Source organism: Procambarus clarkii, chromosome 3 (genome assembly GCF_040958095.1).
Source record: "Procambarus clarkii isolate CNS0578487 chromosome 3, FALCON_Pclarkii_2.0, whole genome shotgun sequence".
NCBI lineage: Eukaryota > Metazoa > Arthropoda > Malacostraca > Decapoda > Cambaridae > Procambarus > Procambarus clarkii.
Genome location: NC_091152.1, coordinates 17,488,077 through 17,511,628, shown reverse-complemented (window position 1 = coordinate 17,511,628; position 23,552 = coordinate 17,488,077). Strand labels below are relative to the sequence as shown.

Sequence of the window (23,552 nt, the reverse complement as noted above, 5' to 3'; positions counted from 1 at the left end):
CGAAAGAAAGGCTTGAAATGGGCGGGAATTGGGAGTGTAGCTGGAAGGCGTCTGAGTGCTCACTTGCGGCTAACACAAGGCCTGTCTTCAATTCGTCGGCGGTTGGAGCATGACCAGGTTTTTTATTTTACATGCTAATGTTCCTCTAGAGAATTCTATTGCGAACCCATTGAGACCAAAATGAAAGACCTAGGACGAAAATTGAGGTGACCAGAGTGAAAATAGTGAAAACATTTTATCGGGTTTGTGCGCTCCTGGGTAACTCGTTCGCACTTTCTCTGTTTGTTGCGGGTAATTAGCCGGGCTTTTGGAGTTTATATGCATTTAGTGCTGTAGAGAATTCTATTGCGAACACAATGATACAAAATTTAATCTCGTAGGACGAGAATTAAGGTGACAAAGTTGAAGAGAGTATACACTTTTCAGAATTTACGCGCGCTCCTGTGACACCCTGGGTCCCATATCGCACAGTTGAGGGGTGGCGCGCGGGGTACGCCAAAGTGTTAATACACGTAAACATAAATTTGGTATTTCATTTACCTTTAACCCTTAAACTGCACAAAACATCATATGATGTTTTGAGTAACTGTCGATAAATTGTGCACAACATCATATGATGTTTTGGAGTAAAGCGCAAGATTTAAAAGCCCCACAGCTACACTGGGTTCACATCAGCTTCCTCAGGGCAATTGTAAACAGATATCATTTAAAAAAAAAATCGTGGGTAACATTCCTGGGTGTGAGAGCCTCAGTACTGAGCGAGCCACCAAGGCTGGCGCACACAGAATGAGTTCACAGCACTGCTGTTCACCTTGTGACCACAGCATTGCCTAAAAAATGAAAACATATATATATGAAACTGGTATTATTTAGCGATGACAGAATTACAGAAGTCCCCAGACTGATAAAAATGACCAGGATATGATAATAGCAGTTTTGTTGTGATAATTTGCGCTGTGGGTAGTATTGTGGAAGGAGTAATATTGAGGGAGGGAGGGCTGTAGCACTGTCTGCTGAATCTGTGTGGCCACCTGTTACTGTCTGCGCTCATCGTACCAGCTTAATGGTTCGCTATGGTGAACACAAATGTAGATACTTATATATAATGTGTATATAGTGTAATAACAGCAAAAGGAGTATGTAGGGACAAGCCATTTTGGTGAGGAAGGTGGCATCATCTGCACAACTTGTTATGCTGTGTAGAGGGTGGCCACCTATGGGCACCATACCATCTTAGTTGCACAGTTATGGTGAACAAAACATGTCGATATGTATATATAACATGTGTATATAGTGTAATAACACCACAAACAGTATAGTTGGAGGAGGAGGAATATTAGTGCATCTAGCCATGAACCAGTGAGGGAGGGAGGGAGCATCAGCTGTGTGTGGCGACCTGTGTCGGACTGAACTCACCAAACCTGCTTAGTTGTACAGTTATGGTGAACAAAACATGTAGATACTTATGAACAAATCCACAAGGGCAGTGACGAGGATTCGAACCTGTGTCCGGGAGCATCCCAGATGCTGCCTTAATCGACTGAGCGTCTGGGATCCTCCCAGACCCAGGTTCGAATCCTCGTCACGGCCCTTGTGGATTTGTTCATTTGATGCATCACGCTATTGTGATTTCTGTGTGTAATGTAGATACTTATATATAATGTCTGAACATAGTGAATAAAAGCAAAAACAGTATGGTAGGAGGAGGATGTTGTCGAGTGAGGTGTTGTTGAGGGAGGGAATAGTGGCGAGTGACTGGCTGGCTGGCTGTTGTGCCAGCCACTCCTCGTTGCTTTTTTGACTCATCATACCAACTTAGTGGTTCGTTATGGTGAACAAAACATGCAGATACTCATATATATATATATATACATGCAGATACTCATATATATATATACATGCAGATACTCACTATATACCTGTGTATATAGTGTAATAACTGCCAAAAAAATTTGTTTATTGTTTTATGAACATAGTAATTGAATCACTAATATGCTCACAATACATTTGAGTATAGTGATGGTTCACACATTTTATTTTATAAATATACCACACTATTGAATAATATTCTGCAAAAAAAAAAAAGAGAAAAAATCAGAGACAATTAAATAATTAGGTAATAATATCTTTGTGGCAACTCCCACCTGACAGCTCGGGTGGAGCTGACCGCCTCTGACGATTACTCTGTCAACACCTTACTTTTGCCAGACTTCCTCGACCTATTACGGCCAAAATATGTCACCTACGATCTATGATTTTTTTCCCGTGATCAGGGAACACAAATGAACACTTTTATAAAAAAAAAATTTTTTTTTTTGCACCTGTCCGTGTTGAATGCCATATAGCCCAAAGCAGTTTAAGGGTTAATGATAATAATGTTTATTTATATGAAAATGCAAACATTTGATACATGATACACTTGAGAATTCATAGGTAAACAATGTAAATTATATAAAGCCACTAATACTCAGAGTGTTTTGGTAATAACATGAACATAATTATGACTGTTTTAAATTTAATGGGATAGCACTTAATATTAAATAGAAAGTAAGTTAACACATTTGAATTGTTAGAGATTTACCAAATGATTTAATTAAAGATATTTAATTATTGGGTACCGGCTCTGGGTATGAAGACCCCCATAGCCTTCCCTTCTAACACTAAATAACATATACTTGGTGAGAAAACCCCCAGTAGTCATTTCTCAAGAATAGCATTTCGTACATTGGAGTAAGGCTGATGACCAAGTGACCTAGTATGCTCGTCTGAAGATTAGTGTCGTGTGGAAGATCCTCCCTTCTCCACCTGAGATACAGCAAATCTTGCAAGTTGTTCTTGAATATAACTTCTGTCAATTAATAGCCTGCAGATCAACCACCATTGGGATTATTGTAGTTGCATGCAGATCCAGTCAAGTAGAAAATTATACCCTCATGTGGCAACTCCTGCACCACAGCAGAGCTACACAGACTGTCCTGGGGCGAATGCCAAATGAACGCTCATAAATCTCCTGACTTTAAGGCTTCACCACTGCCAAAGTAAGTCACATACAATTTCATCCCCCACCCCATGATCAGGGAATGAATAATATTAGATTTTTTTTTTTTTTTTTTTGCGAACGGGGATATGTCGGTTAACCCTTAACCCTTAAACTGCGCAACACGTCATATGACGTGATGGAGTACCGCGCAAGATTTGAATGGCAAGCGTATGCTGCCCAGAGGCTATAGTAAACAGCCGCCATTTTATAAAAAATCCTGCTTTCGCCACCAACGCATTGGAGGCCTCAGTTACCCAGCAGCCACCATGGCGAGCGTATGGCCAAACACCTCCCGGGCACGCAGCACGCAGTCACTTACTCAAGAGCAAATAACCAGTGAATTATTTTCTGATGGTGAGGAAAGTGATTTTGATGACTCTGACATTGATAAGAACTACACACAATTGACCGATGATAGTAGACAGTGAATATGAGATACCGCCTGCTCCCAGGGCGAGGCCTATACGCTTACCAGTCCCGCCTCGGCCAGTGTCTACTCCAATTCACCACTACCACACAGTTCTTGTGCTTATTTAGAGTATGAGGATATTTTGGGAGACGAATCAGAGGAAGGTGACTCTTTTTCTGGTTTTAGTGAAATAGATTCAGAGCATAGTGTTACCACGCCTCTCGCTAGTACCAGTGGTGTTACCAAGCGAGATTTTGTCGCATCAGCAGCGTCTCGCCCAGCCAAGCGCCACCACGTGGCACCACATGAGAAACCAAGACCCTCATGTTCACTTGATTTTACCTCACGTTCATGTAGCACCTGTACTTTGCATAGACGAGCTTCAGCTCCTGGTTCACGGTGTGCAAGAGTTCCTTGTCATCGTGCCGCTGTTTTGTCTCATAGAACATCAGGTGTACTTGTGTGAAGTGATGGTGACAATTTTGTTCCTCTAATTCCTGCCTTTGACAATAAAGACGTTGGGATTACAGACCTTTTCCCTGATACTGGTGAGGACATGTGTGAAATAAACTATTTTGCAGTGTTTTATGATTAGACGCTCATGGAATATATTGTACACGAAACGAACCTTCATGTTATAAAAAATATAACAGAATTTTCACAATTACAGCGTTGGAAAACACTACTACTGTATAGGTGAAATGTATGTATTTTTGGCACTAAGTTTGTTGAAGAAACATTGTGTCAAACACGCTGTTACAGATGATTGGAGCAAAGACCAGACTGTTCCAACACCCTTGTTCGGGAAATATATGTCACGAGACAGGTTTCAGATACTCCTCAGGTGTCTTCATTTTGCAAGGAATGAAGACCGGACAGAGGATGACAGACACCTTCCTCAGGGCTCTTGTAAACAGACACCATTTAAAAAAAAATCATGGGCAACATTCCCAGGTGTAAAAGCCTCAGTACTGAGTGAGCCACCAAGGCTGGCACATGCAGCATGAGCTCACAGCACTGCTGTTCAGCTTGTGACCACAGCATCGCCTAAAAATGCCAAAATTTTTATGTAACTGGTATTAGCGATGATAGAATTACAGAAGATCCCTGACTGTGATATAAATGACCAGGATTCTGATAATAGCAGAATTGTTGTGATAATTTGTGCTGTGCTGTGTGAGGAGTAATGCTGAGGGAAGGGGGGGGTACCCCGCGGTATAGTCTGCCGAATCTGTGTGGCCACCTGTTGCTATCTGCACTTACTATACCAGCTTAGTGGTTCACTATGGTGACCAAAACATGCAGATACTTACATACAGTACAACCTTGATTCAACGTACCCCGATTCAACGAATCTCCGGCTACTTTACACACTTTTCAAGCCCGATTTACTCACCCGGTTCAACGAACAATGGTTCACCAAAGCGGGGTATGTTCGGATTTGCTTACGATGTCGAGACAGAGTTCAAAGACTGGTGGAAAACTTTCCCATTGTATCACAGATTAAAATTAATAATTCCCTCATATGACAAGTTCGATCACACAAGTGGTCCACAAGTGGTCCACAAGCATACGATGTTGGGACAGAGTTCACAGAGTGGTGAAAACTTTCCCATTCCATCACAGATTACAATTAATAATTTCTTCATAAGACAAGTTGGATCACACAAGTGGACCACACAACAAGTGAACCATATGAACCAAACACCAGCCAGAATGGTCCACACAAGTAGTGACGCATATTAGTCAAACACCAGCCAGAGTGGTCCACACAAGTGAACGACTGAGTTTCAATGATTTTCGTTCACTGATTTGTGGCACACATATCTTTGTAAATTAATTTAAAGGCTGAAGCGTGAATAGCTAGCTAATGTGTTGAAATCTTCTTATATACATTTTCTGTGATGCAACAAGATGAGTGAAGGTGGACAGATAAGGGAATACTGTACAGTAAACCTCACTTTTCAGTGAGGTTTCACTCACTTTCGGATGTGTCATCATAGTTCAGTGACCCACAACTTTTAACGTTTCAGATAACTAAATCATTTCTAAAACTGGTGTTTTAATAACTCTTTATTATCCTAATTAAACTAAACTAAATATAACCAAAAATACACTGTAAATATGATGGATATCTGCTATTTGAGAAATTATTCATGTGGCACAACTCCAGCGCGAGTTGATGGGTCTAATCCGTGTGCACACAACACCATGTGTGTTTTGTTTGATTTTGTCGCCACAGTTCAGTGACCTACGGCTTCGAAATAATAAAATTAATAAAGCAGTTCTAAAATAAGTATTTTTTTATAGCTCTTATTATCATAATAATAAGAGCTATAAAAGTACCCCAGAAAAGTCATCAAAGCCTGATGTTATAATGGAAGGGGACTCCCCTTCCAAACATTAGCACCTCTCCTCCTTCCCTCCTCACCGTCTTCCATACGCCAACAAGAGTCATCAGTAAAGGTAAGGTAATAACTTGTACATACTTTAGTACTGAAGATTTGGGTGAAGTAGGTACAAAATTGACTTTGAAGTTAATTTTTTAGGAAGTGTGGAATGGATTAATTCAATTTCCATTATTCCTCATGGGGAAATTCGCTCCAGTTTACAAATTTTTGGCTTACGAACCAACTCTGGGAACGGATTAAATCAAATTAATTGAATCTCTAATATGCACACCATAATTTTGAGTATAGCAATGGTTCACACATTTTATTATATAAATATATCACACTACACACTATTGAATAATATTACTGAAAAAAACCTAAGAAAAAATCAGATATTGAAATAATTATGTAATAATATCTTTGTGGCAACTCCCGCCTGACAGCTGGGGCAGAGCAGACCTCTCTCCAACGCTTGCTCTGTCAACGCCTCTTTCTTGCTAGACTTCCCCCGTTGTATTATTGCCAAAATATGCCATCTAAGATTTTTTTTATTATTTTTCCCATGATCAGGGAACACAAATGAACGCTTTTATGAGACAAAATATTTTTGGTTATTTCTTGTGCCTGGGCATGTTGCAGGCTATAATTGCAAGCCCTGGAGTTAAAAACAGTGCCAGAGTACTGGGGTTACTCCTCCAATTGTCTGTAAACCTTCCTTAACTTTCCAGATGTGCTCCCAGTGTGGTGGAAAATTGTCATTGCTCTTTACACCTCTGAGAGGGAAATTAGGTTTTGGCTCTGGTCCCCAGTAGTCCAAACAGAATGTGACCAATTTGCAAGGAGCAATCTCAGCAAGATTGCTTCAGGGAGCCACCAAGGCTCATGTAGGAAGAGGCATATCATTACATTCAATGCTGGGTTTTTATTAATGTATATGTTTTGTTGTATTAAACATCAGTTAGTTTTGTGTAAATGTTAATTTTTTATATTTCATTTGCCAAAGTTTGCAAGCACAATATGCTGAGTTATGCATGGGAATGCATAGTACTGTGTAGCTTTCTGTAGTTTTGTGAGAGTAGCGTTACTGCCCTCAGCCACCTTTTGAGGGGAGTTGGACTTAGCTGACAGAGATGGTGTGTGTGTGTTGGGTTGTACGCGTAAAGTACCCACCTCCATAGCAACATATTTACCGCAGCTTTTCATGGTGATTGATAAAGTAGTTAACCTGGCTAGTTGATAATTATTGTATTATTTGTCCCATTCCTTCTGTTTTTTAAATATAATGGAACCTCAGTTGACAAATGCCCCTCTTTAAGGGTTTTTCGGTTTACAGGCTCAATTTTTTTCGTAGAATTTGACTCGGTATTCGAGCTTTGCCTCTCTTGGCAAGTTTGTTGATACACATATGGGTCAACTGAGTAGGTGGTTCCTGGTGGCACGGGCGAGGTGCACTTCAGTTTACCAGTGTTTCTCGCCTAGTGACGATCGCGCTTGAATTCTCTGTGAAGCATTTAATTGTTTTTGAGCTTTATTGGTTTATGAACATAAAATTAATTATTATATATCATGCCATGGGTTCCAAGAAAGTCAGTAGTAAAGGTCAACCTAAGAAAATAGTTGAGTAGAGGCAGTAGAGGATGTCCCTTCCTCATTAAAAAAATTTGTGAAGTATGGGAAGAACTGTACGGTTTTGCTGAAAAAACTCACCGAGATAAAGCTGTAGCAGGCTGTTGCATTAACTTTTTTATTGATAATGTGATGTCTCACTACAGACAATTGTTAAATTGAAGCGAAAACAAGTGTTTTTAGATAGATTCTTAGTAAGACAAGCAAGCAGTCTCCGTGGTGTAGTGGTAAGACACTCGCCTGGCGTTCCGCGAGCGCTATGTCATGGGTTCGTATCCTGGCCGGGGAGGATTTACTGGGCGCAATTCCTTAACTGTAGCCTCTGTTTAACGCAACAGTAAAATGTGTACTTGGATGAAAAAACGATTCTTCACGGCAGGGGATCGTATTCCAGGGACCATAGGATTAAGGACTTGCCCGAAACGCTACGCGTACTAGTGGCTGTACAAGAATGTAAGAACTCTTGTATATATCTCAGAGAAAAAAAAAAAAAAAAAAAAAAAAAAAAAAAAAGCAGTGAGCCACAACCAGGTCCTAGTGGTATGCCTGCAAAACATAAGAGAGAGCATCCCAGAAATGTCATGCTCGTGCCTGATGTCACAATGGAAGGGGACTTCCCTTCCAAATACTAACACCTTTCCTCCTCCTCCTCATCTTCCATATGCCAACAAGAGTCCTCATTAAAGGCAAGATATACTTGTACATACTGTAGTACAAAATATAAGTAGTATTATGTATAAAAGATATTTTTAAGTTAATATTTTTGGGGGTGTGGAATGGATTAATTCAATTTAAATTATTTCTTATGGAAACATTCGTTTTGGTTTACGAACCGTCCCTGGGAACTGATTAAATTTGTAAATGAAGGTACCACGAAGATTTGTAAATGAAGGAGGCGGCTTGGTCGACGACCGGGCCGCGGGGACGCTTAGCCCCGGAAGCACCTCAAGGTAACCTCAAGGTAACCACTGTAAATATAAGAATGCACCTTGCTGGCTTGTTAAATCCTCACAATTCAAAATACTTGTGTCATTTGCTTGGTTTTCCTTCTCATATTTGAAATGCATCTTTATATATTTGTTCTGTGTCCCTGATTTTGAATAACGTACATGAACTGTAAGGAGTATTTTTTTTTTAATTACCTCTTCTACATCAATAGGAATGTTAAATTAAAGAAATGGAATTTATAAGCAGAATCCAATTCTCAAAAATTTCTATATTGAAAAACATTAATTGATGTGAGCTCTTGTTAATAGCTTATAACATTATAAGATAAATTTATCACTGTATTATATTCTAAAAAAATATACTTTTTTATATTTTTTCAAAGATAGGATATTCATACATTCCTAGTTACATAGTCAAACTTTTATTTTCATTATACAGCAATTCATATACTTTTATGCTCACTGACCATCTTTAACACAACACCATGAGTTTCTGGAGATGTTACTTTAAGATTACTAAGATACTTATTAAACATCTCTTGTTCCATAGGGGTCAGAGAATTAAAGTTCACCAATAAGGCAGCCACATCTTCAATGTCTAAGTTCTGCAGCTTATGTTCACTAGGACTATCACCAGCCAGTCTCCCAGCATTTGCAAGTGAAACTGAATGCTGTAAATTATTCAAAAATAATGTTTGATTTGAATTATGTAACTTAGCAGCAATGGCTGTACTTTGATTTGGATACCCACATTCCATAGGTATTTGTTTACTTTGTGGATGTTGCGTGCTTGAATTATATATAGTATTATGTTTATTGCCAGGAGAAATTCCAAGAGTCTGATGAAATTCTTTGTATCTTGACGATTGACTCTGCTGAAGTAAATTATGATCGTTTTGATTGGTGGATATATTATGGCATTTTGTATATATATTGGGACAAAGTTTGCTTGGACTACTGTCTCTGGTCACCCGAGTCTCATTGGTTTTCTTTTCAACTAAGTTCTCTGCTACTATTCCTCCATCTCTGTGCAACACTCCGAGCTGCTCACTTCTTCCAAAAGTACTTGCCTCTGCTTCTCTATAAGTACCTGCTGACATCCAACACATTCTATCTCTTTCCTGAGCATGCACTCTGCTATCTGTTTCTTGAGGTAATGTGATTTGATTTTCTACTGTGATTTGACTCTGTGAAACAGATTTTTTAGGTGATACCCGATAATTTTTCTTGTGTTCATAAAGTGTTTCATTGGATAAAAGCTCCACACAACTACCCAACTTTCTTTCAGTACTTTTACAATTGTGAACCAACCTCTGTTCAGACATGTTTTTTGAGTCAAATAGATTTTCTAAGTTTGTTACTTGTGGTTTAGCACCTATCTGCTCTCCAGTCTTCATAGGAGCATCTTTCATTTCTTGCTGGGATAATTTGTCATCAGGATCATATATAGGGGATTGTATAACCGCAATTGTTCCTGACTTCTGGAATCCACAATTGTTATAATCATCCGGATCATATACTGGGGATAGTGTTCTACTACCTTCTGTATGAGAAGGATTTAAATCATTTTGGTGTGCACATACTCCACTATTTCGGCAAGTCAAAGGAAGAGGTTGCAGTGGATCTAACCCGGGTGAAGACTGCTTTTGATTGATAGATGTAACACTTTTGTTTTGAAAAATTTCAATGGTTCTATTAGTCATCTGCTTTATGATGGACTCTTTGCTGTTTCCTTTCACTGCTAAGCTCTGACAAAGACCTTCCAGAGGTGTACAAGTATTTGGAAGAGGATCACTCCTAGTGATATTTTGTATCTGCTGGTCAACAATGACATCATTACCTTTACTTGAGGAAGCAGCAGTTGATGGAAATATAGATAAAAGTGTAGCCAATGCTGTATTAGCCTCGGTTCCTTGGGAATTGCCTGTGTTAACTGAATCTGGAGTTGGACTATGCAATTTCTCCTGTGGTTTCACAGAGCACAGAGGTACTTCTGAGCATTTAACTTGCTTCTGATGTTCTTCCTGAGGATAAACAGAACTGCTAGGTAATTCTGTATCTTGAACTGTCTTCCACACTGATGATAAAGCTTTCTCTTCAGATTCTCTTGAAAATCCAATTAGTGGACTTTTCTTTGATGCAAGTCCAATTAGTGGACTTTTCTTTGATGCAAGTCCAATTAGTGGACTTTTCTTTGATGCAAGTCCAGAATTTGGGGAAATACTTTTCTTCATATTCATAACTGCTAGTTCACAATGTTTTTTTGCAACAGCCATAAATATACTGTGAATATCTGTTGCTTTACCTTCTTTCTTTCCCTGATACTTTAGCATCTGTTTAACAAAAATTACCACGTCGTTGGAATCTCTGCCAACAGTAGCTCTAGCAATAGCATCTATATCAAGTCCCAAGTACTTTTCTGTTGATTTCATCTCATTCACTTCTTCCAAAAGTATATTTGTCATTTTCCATGCTTTCTCAATATTGGCCTTGAGTTCTGATTCAAGTATGTTTCTTGTATATTCTGTACAAACTGTTTGATTCACTAGTTCCAGTGTCATGATGTTCTCAGTTTCCAGGAAAAGTTCAATAGAATTTTGACCTCCTACCGTTTTAACTGTTGACTTTATTAGTAAACTTTCTACGATAGGGCCAAGACTACCCAAAATACTGGATACTTTACTAACGGCTTCCAGACATTCAACAACTAATGAATTTCTCTTATGTTTCTTAACATCTTCAATTTGTCCAAAACTATCACTAATCTTCTTAACTGCTGAGCATATTTTCTTCTTTGAAGTTGGTGGTGTTGGAGATCTTAAATGCTTCTGACCTCTGCCTAACGAAGAGTCAGGAACTGTTGAGTCTGGGATGGGATAGGAAAGAGTCATAGAGTCGTGTATTGCTTGTTCTTCTCCACATTTCCCAATAAAGTCTAAACTGGATGAAACACTGACATGGGATAATGAATGTATAGAAGTTTCACTCAAAGGTGCTGTATGACGGACTGACATCGTCAGTGATGGTGTCTGTTGTAATGTACTCCTCATAGATGTGTCTTGGTTCATAGCTGTGTTACAGGGTCTGTGATGTGGTGGGAGTCTCTTGTGCAGTAAATCTTTATCAGCCGTTGAGAATAATACTCCTGTTGTTTCATTATTCTCTTGTACAGCTGGGACTTCAGGCACTGAAAAAAAAATTAAACTGCAAAATATATAGGGAAACAGCATTACAAATGTTTGTAATAAAGCAAGGTATGACACATAAACGAAGGTTAAAATTATATATTTCTGAGATGACTGTGACGTAAAACCTGAATAACATTTAACCACTGCACTGAGCAATGTGCCTTGTGGTGCTCGACGGGTGGCGAGTGAGGCGCCTCAGGGTGCTCGTAGGTATAAGGTATCATTCAAAACTCCCGCGGCTGCTACACAGGGTCCACATGAGCTTTCTCAGGGCTCTCCTAAACAGATGCCTTTTTTTTTTTAAATCGTGGGCAACATTCCCAGGTGTGAAGGCCTCAGTACTGAGTGAGCAACCAAGGCTGGCACATGCAGCATGAGCTAACAGCACTGCTGTTCAGCTTGTGACCACAGCATCGCCTAAAAATGTCCAAATATATATGTATCTGGTGACCAGACCACACACTAGAAAGTGAAGAGACAACGACGTTTCGGTCCGTCCTGGACCTTCTCAAGTCGATTGTGATGATTTAAGATTGATAAAGATTAAGCCACCCAAGAGGTGGCATGGGCATGAATAGCCCATAAGATGATTGAAGGAGGAGAAGGCAATAAATAAGTAGAAGAGAGGTGAGGAGAAAATCTTAGAGGAAGAGAAGGCAAGGCAAAGGTAGGGAAGGTAAGGTGTAATAAGGGGATAGTAAGAATGTGAAAATAAGAACAAAGAACAAAGATAACTGCAGAAGGCCCATTGGCTCATACGAGGCAGCTCCTATTTATACCACCCAATAAGAAGGGGATAGTAAAAGGAATAAGAAGGGGAAATAGTAGGAATAAGCAAGAGATCGTAAGAGAAAACAATGGAAGGAAAAAGAAAGAAAAAGAAGAAAAGGAAACAGAAAGAAAGATAAATGGAAGTGTAAGCTTATGTTAGGTCACATTTGTTAGAAAGATTAGAGCATCTGAGTATATACTGTGAAAGGGAAGAGTCAACAGCAACAAAGCCAGGACTTCAGTTATGTTGGGTACATTGTGTATAAGAGCCGATTCAACGAAACAGAGTCTGTGTAGACTAGAGGCAGGAAAGATAATTTTGGAGGAAGACCAATCAATAGGATGATCAGAATCCCTAACATGACAGAAGAGAGCATTGTTTGTGTCAGCAGACTTAACACTTCTTTTGTGTTCTTTAAGTCTGTCATTAAGTGTACGGTCAGTTTTGCCAAAGTATTGGAGAGGACAAGACAAACATGACAAACAAGTCCCATTCTTATTCCTTTTACTATCCCCTTCTTATTGGGTGGTATAAATAGGAGCTGCCTCGTATGAGCCAATGGGCCTTCTGCAGTTATCTTTGTTCTTGTGTTCTTATTTTCACATTCTTACTATCCCCTTATTACACCTTACCTTCCCTACCTTTGCCTTGCCTTATCTTCCTCTAAGATTTTCTCCTCACCTCTCTTCTGCCTATTTATTGCCTTCTCCTTCTTCAATCATCTCACGGGAGACATCTCCCGTTACGCAGGATGCAGTCGCACCTCCACAGATCTCCAGTATCAGCTATTGATACTGGTAAAGCTCAAAAGGGCCATTACTTACGGGCTATTCATGCCCGTGCCACCTCTTGGGTGGCATAACCACTTAACTGCGCCAACCGAGTATTCTCGGTCAGCAGGAAACTGCGCCAACCGAGAAAACTCTTTTTTATTTTTTGGTACCAATTCTAAATGTGTACGAGGTTGGTTGTGTACGAAATGGATTCTTAGGACCTCCAGTGAGAGGCAGCCATCTTGGAAAAAATTCCCAGAATGCCCTATGGCTGCTGGCTGGGTACTGAATGAGCCTTAATGCCTGAATGGGCCTAAATAGTACTGAATGAGCAACCATGGGTGGCGCATGCGCCTCTGGCTCCCAAACACCTGTCCGACGCGGTGTTGAAAGATAACGCTCTGTCAGTGAAATTCAAACCTTATTGTCTGAAGAACATAAGGGTCATAATATTGGTGAAGCTAGGCACAATAAGGACCTAACACAACGGTCGAATGCAAGTGATATAGCACCTATGAGGACGATACAGTGAGCGTATCCAGTTGTAGCTCTGAGCGTCACCCTTGCAATCCTATGCAATCTACAATTTATATAGATGATACATAGGTGAATCGTTTTCTGCGTTCAATGATGATGCATCTGATACAAGTAGCATAGATGAACAGTGTTAGCGGCTTCCATGGTGGTGTTTTCCATAGATATTTTCAAGAATACCTGAATCTCTTCCTAATTGACGGACACTGTTTAAGGCTAGCTGAATCTCTTTCTGACTGACGGACACTCTTGAGGTAAGCTGAATCTCTTCCTGTGTGGGACCATACAAAGCAATCTTTACAAGACTACCTTACAAATTTATCTTTTCTTATAATCTTTTCAATACTACCTTATGCTTTACAAGCTTGGTTACATACAACCTACAAGTATTAAAGCCAAGGGTGTACGTGAGTGCGTTATTTGCAAGCACACAGAATGAAGAAACAGGAATCGAAAATTTATCTGTAGCTGGTGCAACGAGAGCGAAGTCGCGCTGTGTACCATGGACTACTTTGTTGATTATTACTCACTTCCGAAGTACTGAGTGTGTAATACAGTGTGTTACTGTGTAAATAGTGTGTGAAACTGTACATATTGTAATTTTAGTGAATTTTTAACAGGTAATATTGCGACAATAAACATTTATTGTGGACATATTACTGAGACATGTATCACAGTTCCATGGAACATTATGAACGTTCTACTGTATACATATTGTAAAGGACACAAATATGCATCATATAAAATATAAAATAAATAAAACTGCATTGGAAATACATAAAACAAATAATTGAAAATATATTTGTGGCAACACCCGGTGCTTGAATGGCCCGCGCGACCGTGTCCAGGCGAGTCACGCACGGGCGACCAGGCCCTGATGACGTGACAGCGCACCTTGTCCACGTCCCCACAGCAAAAGTAAATGGAATTTGGTATTTATTTTTACTTAGACATGTTCAGGGAAGGGAATTTATCATTTTACGAAGAAAAATGTATTTTTTGGGAACACTTTATTTCATGCGCACAGGGGGAATTTCACAATAAACTGGATGCAGCACGGTGGTTAAACTTTATCAATCTTCAATCATCACAATTGACTTGAGATTGGTCCAGGAGGGACCGAAACATTGTCTTCCCTTCACTTTCTAGTGTGCGGTTTGGTCAACATACTTCAGCCACGTTATTGTGACATCGCCTGCATATATGTACTGTATCTGGTATTATTTAACCATGATAGCTTTACAGAAGAGCCTGACTGTGATAGAAACTGTGTACAATGTTCAGATATCAGTGAATAAATGCTGTTCAAGATGTTCACAGCACTAGCCACAGCACACCGCCATAATTTTGTCCATCTAAAATTCTTCAAACGATTTCTCATGTTCCTTTACAAAATAAACATGCGGAAAATTATTCATTTACATGATTTAGTAACCAGGATTCTGATAATAGCAGGATTTTGGTGAGAATTAGCGATGTGTGTAGTATGGTGGGAGGAGTATTGTTGGTGAGGGTGGGAGGGAGAGAGCGTTGTCTGCTGGCTGGCATGTGGCAACATGTTATTATCTGGAATCACAATACCAGCTAGGTGGTTCGCTATGGTGAACAACAAATATAGATTCTTATAAATAACATGTGTATAGAGTGTTATAACAGCACAAGGAGTTTGTTGGGAAGAATCATTTTGGTGAGGGAGTGGGTGAGGCTCTTGTCTGCTACCTGCTGTGTGACTTGTCATGCAGTGGCCACTATGCTATTTGGACACCATACCAGCTTGTACAAGTATGGTGAATAAAACATGTAAGATACTTATATATATAATGTGTGTATATAGTGTAATAACACCACAAACAGCATGGTTGGGGGAGGAATGTTAGTGCGTCTGGCCTTGAACCAGTGAGGGAGGCAGCTGTCAGCTTTGTGTGGTGCGACCTCTCTTATTGCCTGAGTTCGTCATACCAGCTGAGTTGTACAGTTATGGTGAACAAAACATGTAGATACTTATATATAACGTGTGAAAATAGTGTAATGAAAACAATAACAGTATGGTGGGAGGCAGAATGTTGGTCAAAGGGTGTTGAAGGTGGAAGTCTGAAGGAGGGAGTGAGTCAGCCAGCAGTCTGCTGGCTGCTGTGTCGCAGCCTCTCTTATTGTTTTGGGCTCACTATACCAACATAGTGGTTCATTATGGTGAACACATATGTAGATAGGTATATACAATGTGTGTATATAGTGTAATAACAGCAAAAACACTGATTGTTTGATTATAGAATACAATATACATGTCACATATATGAGGCCCATAATTTTGAGCATTGCGATGTTCTATATAAATTTGACACTTTCGAATAACGTTACAGCAAAAAACAGAAAAGAAACAAATGAGAAACATCAAATAATTGTGAAACATTATATTCGAGGCAACTGCCGCCCCATGGGGTGGCAGGGCCTAGTGAACTTGAGTGCTCCATCCCTCAGTGCTCATAATTTGCTCAACTTCCCAGCTCCATCATGGCTAAAGTATGACACATACAATTTTTTTTTTTTAGTTTCCCGTGATCAGAGACTGCATTTTAACAATATAAGAAGATAAAATAATTATTTGGTAAGAATTTATATTCTGCGCACCAGGGGTTTGTCATATTTTAATGCAGAGTGGTTTAGGGGCTTACCTTAAGTATATTCCTGAACATGGTTTTCAGATTTACGGTAAATATCTTTGATATTTAGCTTTAAAACATATGCATGGTTACTCAAACTTCAGGAAAAAAAAAAATGCTTATTTTTTTATAAATCAGAATGTTTTAAAAATATTACTGCATATTCATGTTTTTGGTATCATTCAAAATAACAATTTTTTTTATAAATGTAATCTGGTTATCTTGAGATGATTTCGGGGCTTAGTGTCCCCACGGCCCAATCCTTGACCAGGCTTCCTTTTTTGTTACACACACACCCAAGAAGTAGCCCATAGTAGCTGTCTATCTCCCGGGTACCTATTTACAGCTTGGTAACAGAGGCATCAGGGTGAAAGAAACTCTGCCCATTTGTTTTCGCCTCCACCAGGGATCGAACCCAGAACCTCAGGACTACGAATCCGAAGCGCTGTCCACTCAGCTGTCAGGCCCCTATAGATAGGCAAAATTTTAAATTTATTTCAAAATAAATTATAATTCTAGTTATTAAAAAAAATATATCTCATTTACAAAAACATTTTTCAAAATATGGTCTTTCAGAATTGTGAAGCATATTGAGTTGAGTTCAAATTTCTTCAAAATTCATGAACAACTATAGAATCAATGAATAAATAAATGAAAAAGAGTTTTGAGATTTGAATTTTCCCGCCAAAAATGCAGCGCCACAAATCCTCAGCATACCTGTTTTAATTATATAACTTACTTTGTATGTACTTTCTTACATTTAGATAATTATATTCAAGTCATATTGTAATGTAAAACAAAAATTTAATAAAATAAAATACTAATTGGCAACTTGTCATTATTAACAGATTTTTTTGAGTAATTGAAGCAACCCAAAAAATCCAGTGTTGAAAGTAATGAAACACCAATTTCATGTGAGCCCCGGAGGATCCCCAAAGCCATTACACTGATTCAGTGCCATAGTACTCAATGCCATCCGTCATGGAGTTCTTATTGGCCTACCAGGGACCATGAGCCAGAACCTGACCCCTCCCTCAGAGAGGAGCAGTGGGTGGTTATCTTGAGATGATTTTGGGGCTTTAGTGTCCCCGCGGCCCGGTCCTCGACCAGGCCTCCACCTCCAGGAAGCAGCCCGTGACAGCTGACTTACACCCAGGTACCTATTTTACTGCTAGGTAACAGGGGAATAGGGTGAAAGAAACTCTGCCCATTGTTTCTCGCCGGTGCCCGGGATCGAACCCGGGACCACAGGATCACAAGTCAAGCGTGCTGTCCACTCGGCCGACCGGCTCCCTTGGAGACGGTTGGTGGCAATATGAACACCTTACATTTATAGTAATTCATATCTGGCACCACCAGGAATGCACCCAGAAATTTAGTGAAACAAAACAAACCACTGCATGGGTAAAAATGAGATGGCAGTTTCAAAACCACCAAAAGAACTCCCCACCTATAAAAACAAACTACCAAAATTTAATGGTAACTAGTGCGAGCTAGTTCGAAGGGAAGCAGAACCAGTCTGCCTCCCCTCCCCTCGTTTTGGAGGGTGGGAGGCGGACTGGGTCAGCCAGCTTCCACCTTACCAATTCTTATGAAGATGGAAGACCCCAATGCCTGGGGAAGGGAGGGTATCAGTGAGCCTCTAAGGCTCACTCAGCAACTGGCTTTTCATTGCATTCATTACTAGTTTTCTGGGGAAAACCCTTTGAGGCTCTTTAAAGTTAACTACCCACATAGAAGGAAAATGGGCACTTACCAGGGAGGAGGTAACTCCGCAGGTATCAGGACAAAGAAGAGACCTACGGCAGTGACACACGACCCATAGCAACACAAGGCTGCTGAGAGCCAGGAACAATCATAATATATCTGACTGTCATGACCCTGCTCAACTGCCAAAACCTCCCGCACCTGAATATCGGTCCAAGACATATTTGCAAATACACCCATTAAGGCGGCATATTTCCAGACATCATGGGTGCGAGGGTAGACCACAGGCTGGCTAGCTTTTATGACACTGTGGACAGCCTGAGAAATATAAGCCCTAGAACAGGGAACCAGGAAACTAGATCAACCCTTAAGGAGATTACCGAAGCAGAGCCGGCGGCCCGAAGATAGCAGCATAAAGCCACCACCTGACAGTGCATGATGCACCCCCGGCTGAACCAACCAAGAATCCACAACCAAAGGACCCCTCTAGAAACCAGCCGACTCATTCTTAGCCAAAAACAAGGAACTGGCTGCAACTGAACAAAACGGCCACCAGGGCCAAAAGAACAAAACTCACGGCGCCGAAGATGATCATATAGTTCCCCAACCTGGCAGCAAAGCCAGAGAGACCAAAAACAAACCCTTTCAAAAGTAATCCTGGACCAAAGAGGCCCCCTTGTAAATTGAGCAGAAGAGAGAAAAGAACCCGGTCAAGGGATCAGGCAGGCTCAGGCAGCACATGACCAGGCCGGACATGAAACAAAGTGCGAGAAAGTTTGCAGAATAGGGAAGAAGAGGTATCCACCCTGACAGCAAGCTTGAGCGACTCTGCCAACACTGTACAATAAGGAGCAACAGTATTTGGCATAAAACATCCATCAAGAAACAGCCAAAGACAGAAGCTGCTCGGACATCAAAGAACAACAATGAAGGGACAGAAAATGGAGAAAGGAATGCCAAGAGATTTTATACTGTTGCTGGGAAGAATATTGCAGGTAGAACACCGTAAAGCCAGCCATCTGATCACCATAGGAATGATGATAAATACACATAAGAAAGTCCAGACATGTAGAGCGAAAGAGATGGCCGAAAGAGCGAGGTATGTCACCCACTCAACCTTCTGAAAGAGGCGGAGCTACGGAAAAACACCCAGGTTTGGACAGAGCAAACAGCACATGAAACCAAGACTAGGCCGGCCACCAAGGAGCCAGAAGAATCACTCTTCCCTGTAAGACTCCAGGTGTGCCAGCACTAAAAGCAACACCCAAAGCAGCAGAAAGAGGTAAAGGAACCTCAATCTCGACCAGTCCAGCCAAAAGGCATCCACTGTGAGAGCCTCACAGTTGAGAATGGTGCCACATAGAGGCAGGTACTGAGACCACGCACATGTGAAGAGGTCGACATCCGGGCACCCAAACATCTGGCAAAGCCAGAGGAAAGAAATGGTGTGAACAGTCCATTCTATGTTCAGAGGATGGAACAGAGACAGACCTTCGGCCAGGACATTCGACGCTCCCTGGATGTGAATGGCATGGAAAGCCAAACCCCGAGAACTCAGCAGACGAGCTACTTGAAGCGACATGCTCCACAGAGCCAAAGACAGTAGAGACCTCCCATCTCCCCTCCTCGGTTGAAACAATGAACCACTGGGGAACAGTCCAAATGGAGCTGGTTCACAGAGCCCAGAGGAAGCCGAACACTCTGCAGTGCCTGCCACACAGCCGCAACTACCCGAACCATATTGTGTACTCAACAAAGAAGGGGGCGCCAATAACCCTGGCTGGCTTAGTGAGCGCTTACCTGCTTGATGGAGTTCTGGGAATTCTACTCCCCCAAGCTTGACCCAAGGCCAGGCTTGACTTGTGACAGCTTGGTCCAACAGGCAGTTGCCCGCAGGCCCACATATCAACCATAGCCCTGTTGGTCTGGCAATTCTTGAAGAAAACTATCTAGTTTTCTTTTCAAGATGTCCGCGATTGTTCCGGCAATATTTTTTATACAGTGGTACCTCGTAATACGAGTGTCCCTGTATACGAGTTTTTTGGAATACGAGCAGGATTTGCTCGGAAAATTTGCCTCGGAAGGCGAGGGTGTTGATATGCGTACAGGCCGACCTAGCACGTGGGGACACGGCGATCACCCCTCAGTTTACCAGTGCCTCGCGCCCAGTGACTATCCCACCTGAATTCTTCACCAGGATTTTCAGTGTTTTGTTGGATTTTTGGCCATTTGACCATAAAAGTTGTTATTATATATCTCACCATGGGTCCCAAGAAAGCCAGTGGTTAGGATCAAGGCAAGAAAGCGCATGTGAGGATGACAATAGAGGAAAAACAAGAGATCATTTGGAAGCATGAAAATGGTACACGTGTTGTTGAACCTTGTAGGCAGTACAACAAAGCCACGTCAATGATTTGCACTATACTTAGCAAGAAAAAGGACATTATAAGTGCTAAAGTGGCAAAAGGCGTAAGAACAATCACGAAACAAAGACCACAAATACTTGAGGAAGTGGAAAAGTTGTTATTAATTTGGATACACAACAAGAAGTTAGTGGGTGATAGTGTTTCAGAGGGCCATCATTTGTGAGAAAGCCAGGGTATTGCACGAAGACCTTGTAAAGAAAACCCCTGGAACGAGTGCAGATACGATAGACTTTAAGGCAAGCAGGGGATGGTTTCAAAAATTTAGAAAAAGAATGTGATGCCTCACTACAGAGACATCTTGCAAAGAAGGGAAAAACAATCTTCCATGGACAGATTTGTTGTGAGAAAATCGAGCAGTGAGCCACAACAGGACCTAGTGGTATGCAGGCAAAGCGTGCCAGAGTGCGCCCTAGAGAGGTCCTCACTGCCTGATGTTACAATGGAAGGGGACTCCCCTTCCAAACAGTAACTCCTCTAATCTCCTCCCCCCTCCTCACCATCTTCCATACCCTCTACAGCAAGGGTAAGTAATTACTTGAACTTAGTTTTGTAGGTTTATTTAGATGAAGTAGGTATAAAATTTAGTTTGAAGTAAGGTTTTTGGGTAGTCAGGAACGAATTAATTCTTTTCCCATTATTTCTAATGGGGAAATTAGCTTCAGTTTACGAGTTTTCGGAATACGAGCTGTCTCCAGGAACGGCTTAAACTCTTAAACCGAGGTACCCCAGTATGTTAGATATATATTATATTCTATGATCAATCAAACAGTGTTTTTGCTGTTATTTATTACACAATATGCACATATTGTATATACTCATCTACATATGTGTTCACCATAATGAACCACTAAGTTGGTATAGTGAGCCTCAAACAACAAGAGTGGCCACGACCCAGCAGCCAGTAGTCTGCTGGCTGGCTGACTCCCACCTTCAACACCCAATGACCAACATTCTGCCTCCCACCATACTGTTATTGTTGAAGAAAATACAAGAAGAAAATTACACTATTTACACATGTTATATGTACGTATCTACATGTTTATCACCTTAACTGTACAACTAAGCTCGTATGACGAGTTCAGGCAGTGAAAGAGGTCACAGCACACACAGTCAGCTGATGGGAGCTTCCCTCACTGGTTCCAGGCCAGACGCACTAACATTTCTCCCCACAACCATACTGTTTGTGGTGTTATTACACTATATACACACACACATTATATACAAGGGTCTACATGTTTTATTCACCATACCTGTACAATTAAGCTGGTATGGTGTCCAAACAGCATTGTGGCCACTGCATGACAAGTCACACAGCAGGTAGCAGATGACAGCCTCACCCACTCCCTCATCAAAATGGTTCCTTCCAAGAAACTCCTTTTGCTGTTATTACACTCTATACACACGTTATATATAAGTATCTATATTTGCTGTTCACCATAGCAAGCCACTAAGCTGGTGGTATAATGAGTCCAGACAATAACATGTTACCCAGCCCCTCCTCTGAATATGGGGAGGTAAATGTAACAGCACAAGTAAGTGTAATTATGTACTATTCCGAGCAGTCAGGAATTGTATTTATTTTCACTTAGTATTAAACCGTACTGTTAAATATATTGTGAATATTTGAGTTTACTTGAAAAGCTGAATAGAAAACCATGACCTAACCTAACCTTCTTAGTGTATGAAGATAAGCATTTTATTGCTTCTTAATTACAATTAGTACTTAACCTATAGCTATATTGATATTACAGTTTTATAAAACTAATAAAACAAAACTAAAATATTTAAATAAATTGTAAAGTAACTCAGGATATTTTCAAATTTTGTATAAAATCTCTATTGTTTTATAAAACTGAAAAAGAAATTTCTGATATTTAAAACTCGTGTATAGAGAATTGAACTTGAAAACTTCATCCAAAAATTCTGAGTGTCTTAACCATTTAACTGCGCTGTTGGTGGTGGTGAAGGGACCGGCTCGCTGATAACCCTAACTCACTCGACCCAGTTAACTTTTTTTTTAACTTTATTTCTTTCTTAAATTCTGGATGGATGAAGGGAGAAAGGGGGATGGATGGAGAGAGGGAGGGGGAGAGAGAGGGAGGGAGGGGGAGAGGGAGGGAGGGAAGGATGGAGGGAGAGAGGGATGGCAGGAGGGAGAGTGTGAGGGAGGGATGGCGGGAGGGAGAGTGTGAGGGAGGGATGGCGGGAGGGAGAGAGTGAGGGAGGGATGGAGGGAGAGAGGGAGGGAGGGATGAAGAGAGGGAGGGATGGAGAGAGGGAGAGATAATAAGAGAGGGAGGATAATAAGAGATATAAAAAACTTATTTTAGAACTGATTTATTAATTTTATTATTTCGAGGCCGTAGTCACTGAACTGTGGCGACAAAATCGAATGAAACACACATGGTGCTGTGTGTACAAGGATTAGACCCATCCACTCACACTAGAGTTGTTCCAATAACATACAGTAATTTCTCAAATAGCAGATGTCTATCATATTACAGTATATTTTCAGTTTTATTTAGTTTAGTTTAATTAGGATAATAAAAAGCTATTAAAACACTGGTTTTAGAAATTATTATTAATATGAAACGTTCAAAGTCATGTGTCACTGAACTATGATGACACAGACGAAAGTAAGTGAAACCTCACTGTAAAATGAGGTTTACAGTACAGAATTCTCTTATCTGTCCACCCTCACTCATCTTGTTTCATCACAGAAAATGTATATAAGGAGATTTTACCACATGTAGCTAGGTAATCCCGCTTCAGCCTTTAAATTAATCTACAAAGATACGTGTGCCACAAAGCAGTGAACGAAAATCATGGAAACTCTGTCGTTCACTTGTGTGGACCCACTCTGGCTGGTGTTTGGTTCATATGGTTCACTTGTTGTGTGGTCCACTTGTGTGATCCAGCTTGTCTTATGAAGGAATTATTAATTGTAATCTGTGATAGAATGAGAAAGTTTTCCACCACTCTGTGAACTCTGTCCCAAAATCGTAAGTTTGTGGACCATTTGTGGTCCACATGTGTGGTCCACTTGTGTAGTCCACTTATGTGATCCAACTTGTCAT

General features: G+C 40.6%; 1 protein-coding gene across 1 annotated transcript in view; it reads right to left on the bottom strand.

Annotated features, from left to right (window-relative positions):
- Nucleotides 1-23,552, bottom strand: part of LOC123760866 (mucin-19) — a 60,370-nt gene that overhangs the window by 20,295 nt on the left and 16,523 nt on the right. The window lies entirely within an intron of this gene.